This window comes from Adiantum capillus-veneris, chromosome 21 (assembly GCF_014529385.1).
Source record: "Adiantum capillus-veneris isolate H3 chromosome 21, ASM1452938v2, whole genome shotgun sequence".
In the NCBI taxonomy this organism is placed as follows: domain Eukaryota; kingdom Viridiplantae; phylum Streptophyta; class Polypodiopsida; order Polypodiales; family Pteridaceae; genus Adiantum; species Adiantum capillus-veneris.
In genome coordinates, this window is record NC_140951.1 from 120447228 (window position 1) to 120456760 (window position 9533).

The window sequence follows — 9533 nt, forward strand, 5'->3', positions numbered from 1 at the left end:
CTGCACTATCAGTGAAAACAAGAGGAAGGCCTAAGGAGAGGTTCAAAAACCAAAAGGGTCGTGATCGCTCAAGGCGGAGCAAGTCACGCACAAAGTCAGTTCTTGAATGTTGGAACTGCGGCAAGAAAGGCCACGTCAAGAAGGATTGCTGGTCCAAGAAGAAGAAGGAGACAGAGTCTCAAGACAACAAGCCAACATCGGAGGCCAATATGGCAGGTAAAGTAGAGCAAGATGCTCTAATTCTCTCATTAGACAATGTGTCTAATTCCTGGATAGTAGATTCCGGGGCTTCATTCCATGCGACACCACACAAGCAACATTTCCAAGACTACACTAAAGGTAATTTTGGGTATGTATACTTGGGAGATGATGAAGCTTGTGAGATTGTCGGCAAAGGTACAGTTTCTGTCAAAACTGCTAACGGAAATGAATGGAACCTTAAAGATGTTAGGCATGTTCCTTCTCTTCGCAAAAATTTGATCTCTACAGGACAATTGGACGATGAAGGTCACAACATTGCATTCGGAAACAAACGATGGAAGATGTCAAAGGGATCTTTGGTGGTTGCCAAGGGTGAAAAAGTCGGTACACTTTACTTGTGTGTTGTTAGCACGCAACCTTTAGCTTGTGCAGCAACTACAGAAGTTGACAGTGCGGTGTGGCACTACCGACTTGGGCATATGAGTGCCAAAGGAATGCAAATCCTTTAAACAAAGAAGCTTCTACCAGGTTTGAAAGAAGTGGACTTAGAGTTCTGTGAAGATTGTGTTTATGGTAAACAAAAGAGGGTAAAATTTCAAAAATCAGGAAATGAAAGAAAAAATAAAAAACTTGAGTTGGTTCATTCTGATGTTTGGGGTCCTGCAAGTACACCATCACTTGGTGGCTCATTGTACTATGTAACATTCATAGACGATGCGACTAGAAAAACATAGGTTTATGTCATGAAGAATAAATCCGATGTATTTTCCATATTTCAAAGGTGGAAAGCCTTTGTGGAGAATGAAACAGGTACCAAGGTTAAATGCCTCAGATCCGACAATGGAGGCAAGTATTGCAGCCAAGCTTTTGAAAGATTTTGTGCTAGCAATGGCATTCGGAGGCAAAGGACAACCCCAAGGACACCTCAACAAAATGGGATTTCGGAAAGGATGAACATGACAATCATGGAACGAGCACGAAGCATGCGGCTACATGCAGGCCTACCGCTTGAGCTTTGGGCGGAAGCTTTAAGTACGTCTGTAAACTTAATAAATCGGTCACCCTCAACGGCATTGGACGGGGGAGTTCCAGAAGAGGCATGGACAGGTAAACCGGTGAATTATGCATTTCTCAAAGTGTTTGGGTGTGAGGCTTTCATGCACATAGATAGAAGCCTAAGATCAAAGCTAGATGAAAAGTCCAAAAAGTGTTTCTTCATTGGCTATGGAGAAGGAGAATTTGGGTATCGCCTATGGAATCCTGAAGATGGTAAAATCTTAAGGAGTAGGGATGTAATTTTTAACGAACAAAATATGTAGAAAGATTACTTGGAAAGAAAACAAACAAAAGAAATAGGTGATGAGTACATGGAGCTTGAGGACGGTGAAGACTCAAGGACTGCAAACGGTGACAATGTGCAACAACGTCAACCAAATGAGGAGCCTCAACCTATTCCCCGAAGATCTACAAGAGCAAGTATACCTCCAGAAAGGTTTGTTCCTTCCTTCAACCATCTCTTGATCTCAGATTCTGGATAGCCGGGATCATATGAAGAAGCTATGCAACATGAATCCAAAGAAGAATGGACGAAGAGCATGCAAGTGGAGATGGACTCACTATATCACAACCAAACATGGGAGGTAGTTGAGTTGCCTAAAGGTAAGCGGGCACTTCAAAACAAATGGGTGTACAAGATAAAGGAAGAAGAAGGTGGGAAGAAAAGGTACAAGTCTAGGCTTGTGGTAAAAGGTTTTTCTCAAAAGAAAGGTATTGACTTCAATGAAATATTTTCTCCTGTTGTAAAAATGAACTCAATTAGGCTTGTCTTAAGCCTTGTGGCTACTCATGATCTAAATCTCGAGCAAATGGATGTAAATACGGCATTCCCTCACGGTGACTTAGAGGAGGAAATCTACATGCTTCAACCAAAGGGGTATGAAGTAAAAGGTAAGGAGAAAATGGTTTGCAGATTAAAGAAGAGCTTGTATGGTTTAAAGCAAGCATCAAGACAATGGTACTTGAAGTTTGATCGATGGATGTTGGATCATGGATTCACAAGATGCAACTCGGATCACTGCGTCTACATGAAGAATTTGGGAGATGGGAAATTCATCATCCTAATGTTGTATGTTGATGACATGTTGATTGCAAGTGCTAACATGCAGGACATCAAAGACCTAAAAGAGGATTTGTCCAAATCTTTTTCAATGAAAGATTTAGGTGCTGCAAAGAGGATACTTGGTATGAAAATATCAAGGGACAGGACGAAGAAAACAATAAAGCTATCTCAAGAAGATTACATCAAGAAGGTACTAGAAAGGTTTGCAATGCAAAATGCAAAACCAGTTTCTACACCTTTGGCTGGTCATTTTAAACTAACGAAGGATATGTGTCCAAAGACACAAGAGGAGATAGCCTATATGTCTAAAGTTCCATATGCTGCAGCGGTAGGTTCTCTAATGTATGCTATGGTCTGGACAAGGACAGACATTGCACATGCAGTGGGAGTTGTGAGTAGGTTCATGGACAACCCAGGTAAAGAGCATTGGCAAGCTGTGAAGTGGATACTTAGGTATCTAAAAGAGACAACAACAAATGCTTTGTATTTTGGAGGAACTGATATTTTTCTAGAAGGGTATGCTGATGCAGATATGGCAGGTGACAAAGATACTCGAAGGAGCACTACTGGCTATGTGTTCACGGTTGGAGGCACAACAGTAAGCTGGGCTTCAAAGCTTCAGAAAGTGGTTTCACTTTCTACCACGGAAGCAGAGTATGTAGCAATGACGGAGGCAAGCAAAGAAATTCTGTGGATTCACAGATTCTTAGAAGAGCTTGGATTCAAACAAGACAATTGTGTCTTGTACAGTGATAGCCAAAGCGCTATCCATCTTGCAAAGAACTCAGCCTTTCATTCAAGGACAAAGCACATTGACGTGAGATATCACTTCATACGCACTCTTTTGGAAGAGGGACAACTAAAGCTAGGAAAGGTGCATACAAGTGAAAATCCTGCAGACATGTTTACAAAGGTGGTCAACAAGGAGAAGTTGAGCTTTTGCTCATCTTCAATCGGCATTCAAGGATAAGAAGCCAGAATGGAAAGCAGTCACAGGTTTGGTTTGGAGATCAGTCTCCAAGTGGGAGATTGTTAAGTATGGAGCCTGATTTACCCTTGTAATTTTATGTGGTAAAAGCGCACATTTGTAAGGCCCCCATTATGAGGAGAAGCCATCGTGCGTGAAGGAAAATCACTCACCGGAAACCAAAATTTTCACGGACAAGAATCAGGGGCAACTTTAAAGGCCTCGGGGGAGGAGGCCCCCGAGACTTTTTTTTTCGCCGGAATATTATGGCCGGACGGCGGCCGGAAAGTGGTCGGAAAACAACCGGTCGGTTGGCCGGTGGCCGGTAGTCAATGGCCGGTGGTCGGAAGTCAATGGTCGGTGGCCGGTGGTCGGAAGTCAATGGCCGGTGGCCGGTGGCCGAATTCAATGGCCGGTGGCCGAATTCAAAAGCGGACTTGTCTTCTCAAGGGCGGCCACACATGGGCGGTTTGGAGGGTCCGATTTGGACTTATTCGCACAAGGGCGGCTATACATGGCTGTCTCTCATAAGAGAGGGCAACCCTTTTGGCCTATAAAAGGAGGACATTTCTACACAAATTTCATAGTGTGAAGTTGATGCAACAAGGTGAGTGTGAGGTGGTGAGAGTGAAGCAAGGCGGGAGCTCCATTAAGGGTATAATGCCTTTGTAAATTACTTATTGTTTTGAAGTACTAAAGCCATTGAGTGGCTGCTTTCCTGTGGACGTAGCCCACATTGGGTGAACCACGTATATCGTGTGTACTCTCTCTCTCTCTCTCTCTCTCTCTCTACTCTATAATCTCGTGTATGTAAATCTGTCTCTCTCCATTAAGTAATCTACTCAATTATCTATTTAGCTACGTCTTATTTCCTAACAGGAACGAGTTGCAGGAAGAGAAGCTTACAGCTTCTTAGATGGCTTTTCGGGATACAATTAACTTTTGGTTGACCCAAAAGATCAGCATAAAACTGCTTTTGCAACAGCATGGGATATTTTTGCCTATCCGGGTATGCCGTTTGGGTTAACTAATTCTCCAGCCAAATTTCAAAGGTTGATGAGCTATACTTTTAAAGAATATCTTAGGATATTCTTAGAAGTATTTATGGATGATCTATGTGTACATTCATCAATCTGGGCTGATCATTTTGAAGACCTCAAAAAGGTATTCAAAAAATGTAAATTTTATAGGATTTTCTTAAATCCTGAAAAGTGCACATTCATGGATAGACAAGGAAAAATTCTTGGACATATAGTCTCTGAAAAAGGCATAGCTACTGATATTGAAAAAATTCATGTCATTGTTGATTTGCTTAGACCAAAAACAGTCAAGGGAGTACAAGCCTTCATGGGGAATTGTGGATATTACAGACTGTTCATTATACATGTATGCTATAATTGTAAAACCCATGTATAGCTTGATTACACACTTTGAGTGGACCAAGGCATGTGAAGAATCCTTCATGAAGCTTAAGCAAGCTCTCACCTCAGCTCCAATATTGAAAGCACTAGATTGGAATAAGATATTCCACATACATGTAGATGCTTCCAATTTTGCTATCAGTTGTATACTATCTCAACCAGGAGACGGGAAAAATGACTTTCCTATTTCTTATGCTAGTCGACAGTTGAACATGGCAAAAAAGATTTACACCACCACCGAAAGGGAAGGATTAGGAATGATCTATTCCTTTGAAAATTATAGACATTACCTATTAGCCAACAAGTTTGTGTTCTTTGTGGACCACCAAGATTTGTTGTACTTGGTCAACAAGCCATGCAACACAGGAAGAATAGTGAGATGGTTCATCATTCTTCTGGAATTTTATTTCACTGTAGTTGTAAAAAAGGTCACTACAGATCAACGAGCAGATGATTTGTCAAGGATTGTTTAAGGAGAATCACCTAAAGGGGTAGACGATGATCTACCAGATACCTATTTGTTCTCCGTGAAAATGATACCTCGAAAACATGGTGTCACTGATGACATTAGCTCAAGTGGATTCACAAATACCACTTCCTATTACGATTGGATTAATCGAGCAATCGGCTATGTATCAATTACTAGCTGGTAGGTTATAAAAAATAAATCAAGATGGAATACTGCTCTTATGCATTAACACTAGAATGGTAACATGACACTTTTATGTCCTTGGACACTTTTGTGTCCTGTTAAGTGACCATTTTGCTTGAATTATTTGAAGAGTATGAAAATGAATTTCTAGGTGCTATATATCCACAAAGTTGCCTTATGAGCTGAAAAAAACTTAGCATTTTTTTTTTAGTATCGATATCACCATTAAACTTACTCTTGCACAACATTTTTGAAATTAAACTGTGTGAAAAACGGGTCCTGTTTTTGGCTTTTTTTCAATTTTTGACAACTATATCACTCTAAACTTCATGTTTGTGAGGTTTAGATGGCTAGAGGTTAGGCCTTTATAGTTCTCAACATGTTTTGATGCTTGTAGGGAGAGCTAAGTGTTAAAATTGAAAGTTATGACCAATTTACAAGAATTGCATAATCCTGTTTTTTGGCCAAAATTAGCAATTTTATGATTTTTTTGGTGGCTTTCTTGATATCCAAATTCAATTTTGATTGTGTAAGTGTAATGTATAACATAAAGCTAATCTTCCTTGAGTTTTGGGGGACCTAATATGCTATATCGCATAGTATATGATGATGGTTGAGTTTTTTGATTGCTGAAGAATACGATACATTTTAGAGTAGCAAGTATAACTTTCTCAATATTGCTAGTTTCTTAGGCCAATTGTGTGTATTTTGTAGGTAGTAACCATATCTAATCATAGACTACAAACTTGGCTAGATATTGAGTAGTTTCTATGGGTTTCTAGAGGTCATAATGCTAAACCCAGTTTTTTCATGTTTGTTGTATTTAGCACTTTATCATTGCCCCTAAGGTTCCAATTGTAAGAGGTCCATTATCATTTTGACATGCTCGATGGCTCCTTTTGAATCCAGAGGCCCAAAGGGAACTAAGAAAACATGTATATAGTATCTGTATTGAGCGTGACTATAGAAACTTTGATGATAGGTCCGCAGAATGGCAAAAATGAAACTTTTTTGTACCTATTTTTTTTTCCCAAAAAAAAATTAGTGAGGTAAAATCAACCATATGTTTTGGTCACCAACCCATTGAAGTTAACGAGGAATTTTATCTCATGTCCTACAAAAATCTCCACTCTTATTTATATGCAATCAACCGTAAGAAACTGTTGTTTTGGGCAAAATGCAATGGTCCATCAACTTTGGAGGCTTGTAGTGACCAAGGGATGAGAAAAATTACAAGTTTCTCATTTTTTCCATATGTAGTAGTTATTGAACTATAAGCTCATGAAAGGATTTTTCAAAATGAGTGGATCTACTATGGTTTTGGAAATTTTTCCCAAAACCCTAAAAGGACACTTTTATGTCCTGTTAGGTTACCATTCTAGTGTTAATCTTGAAGGAAAAAAACAGTACCTAAGTCAAGCACATGTTACCATAGTAGGACTTCACTTTGTGGAAGACCAAACTATGCAACGAATCTTGAGGCTTGGAGTATTTTGGCCAACTGTGAAGAGTGATGTTCGATCGTTTGTAAAGGATTGTCCTTAATGTCAAAAAAAAACACCCATACCTCATGTAACATTGTTTCAAATGTCACATGCTCCTAAGTGGAGTAGCTATCTAGTTATTTAATTATCAAGCCGAACATTTCCTGAGGATATGAGTAAACGCTGTCAAAGAGCAATTGAAACTGAAGCAAGAGACTATGCTCTTATTGGGAACCAATTGTATCGGAGAGGTAAAGATCAACATTTGCGTCTTTGTGTAAATGAAGACGAGTATATTCCGATTATAGAACAAGCACATGCTGGATTAGCTGGAGGGCATTTTTCTAGTGAACCACAGCAAGAGCAATCTTGATGGCAGGCATATGGTCGCCAACACTTTTTGCAGTTGCCAAAGAATATGTTCGGAGGTGTGATGTTTATCAACGAGCAAAAATGCCAACACACGCGTAGATAGCATGCCCTTAAGACCAATGATGGGGGCTAGAGCTTTCGCAAAATGGGGTATAGATTTTGTTGGGCCAATACAGCTACCTGCTTATAAAACCCAAGCTCAATATATCATTGTAGCTACGGACTATTTGACCAAGGGGGCCGAGGATAAAGCAACTCAAAAGAATGATGCCAAAACCAGTGTCGCATTCTTATATGAGTATGTATTCACGAGATATAGACTACCAATAGAAATTTTCAGTGATCAGGGAACTCATTTCCTCAATGAGGTAATGGAGTATTTGCTTAATGAGTTTATGGTCATCCATAACAAATCAGCCCCTATCACCCATAAGCAAATGGACAAGCTGAGCATACAAACAAAATTATTAGCTCGGTGCTGACTAAAGTGGTTAGTTCACGAAGTACAGTCTGGGAAATGAATCTCCATGCTGCTCTATGGGCTTATCGAATTTCGTTCAAAATAGCTTTAAATGCTACACCCTTTAACCTTGTTTATGGTCGTGATGCCATACTACCAATAGAATTTCTATTGCCAACGTTAAGGGTAGCAAGGAATCTTGAGTGGGCTGGACATGAATTGTCAGAAAGACTTGAAGATTTGGAAAACCTAGATGAGCAAAGGCTTACTGTTGTAGCTCACATCTATGCACAAAAACAGAAACCAAAACAATTTTTTGATTCCCACTTAATCACAAAAATCTTCAAGAAAGGGGACTTAGTTTTAGTCTATTCCCTTAAGCAACACATTCCAAAGTTTAAGGAAAAGGGAAACGGACCGTTTATCATTGAAGATGTATCTCCAAGTGGAGCAGTAAAATTGTCCACCCTAGATGGTGAAACAATAGCTAATTGGATTAGTGGATGTCGTTTAAAGAAATACAATTTGCCACTAACCAATGAATTGCTAGAAGAATGCATGCAGCCACGTAAAGGAGGATTAAACGACAGCAGGTTATTAATGAAGCCCAAGAGGAAGCTCGCAAAAGGAAATCTGCTCTCAAAAATCAGCAGATACTGATTCCCATCAACACTTTGTACATAGATGGCCGACAATGGAAATCACCTAAAGATGCAGTTTCAATAGATGATGACTGGTTAGACGGAATGGACCTGCGCATCAAAGTACAGCTCAACAATCATAGCACCAATGCTTTGGTCGACACAAGAGCTAGATTAAATGCAGTCAGTTATTCCACGTACAAGAAGGCAACAAGTCAAGCATTAAGAGAAAGAATAGCGGCAATCAAAGGATGTAAGAAGAACCCAACCCCAACATTGGGAGTAGTCAACTTGAATGTGATAGTACATGGATGTTCATGTCCTCATTAGTTTGTGTGCTTACCAGATGAACACATGATTGAGACGATGATTCTTGGAATTCCCTGGATGCGGACATATAAAGAAGTACCAGATTGGGATACAAATCAGCTCAAGCTGTCACCTAAAGGCGGGCAACTCATTGTTCCAATTGCACCAAGCAAGGAGGAATGGAAAGGAAACAATGAGAAGACCAAACCATGAAGTAATCAATCTTCTTCATCCCCTCGACAAGCAAATGCTACAAGTAGCATGCAAGGAGTCAGGAAAATTTGGGTACCAAAAGCATAGTTTAAGGATAAGCCGATTCCAATCTGGGTGTCCAAAACATCACCGACAAAACAAAAGAAGGTTCCAAGGGTCAAAACACAGAGACAAGCATCTCCAAGCAAGGAACCTAACTTGAAATGGATTTGGAAGAAAAATGAGCACTTATCTTCTCGATAAACAGTAAAATCAATCAAGCAATGGCGAGTTAAGCCTCAAAAGAATCCACCACACCATACAGCACCAAGCAAACCAAGCTACCAATGGCGAGAAAAAACTAGACAACAGTCAAAAGTGCTACCAACATCTCAAAGAAATCAACATGATGAAGCATCCTGATGGTACAATCAAACAGAGAGCACACAAGCTACAAGATTTGCTCTTTGGAAGACAGTATCAGAAAGCCTCGACATTAGAAACCCTTGAGTCAATTACTCAAGACCCAGCTCTTGCACAGCATAGTTTTTTGAATTGCATTGATCTTCAAAGCATGGTAGAGCCAACCGTGGCTATGCATAGACACGATTGTTTAACCCATGCACACCGTCGTCCCGGAATACGCCATCTAGGAGGTGTGGAAGGGCAGTAAATAATTAAGGACACTGTTTGAAGAGGGAGGAAAAAGTTCGAT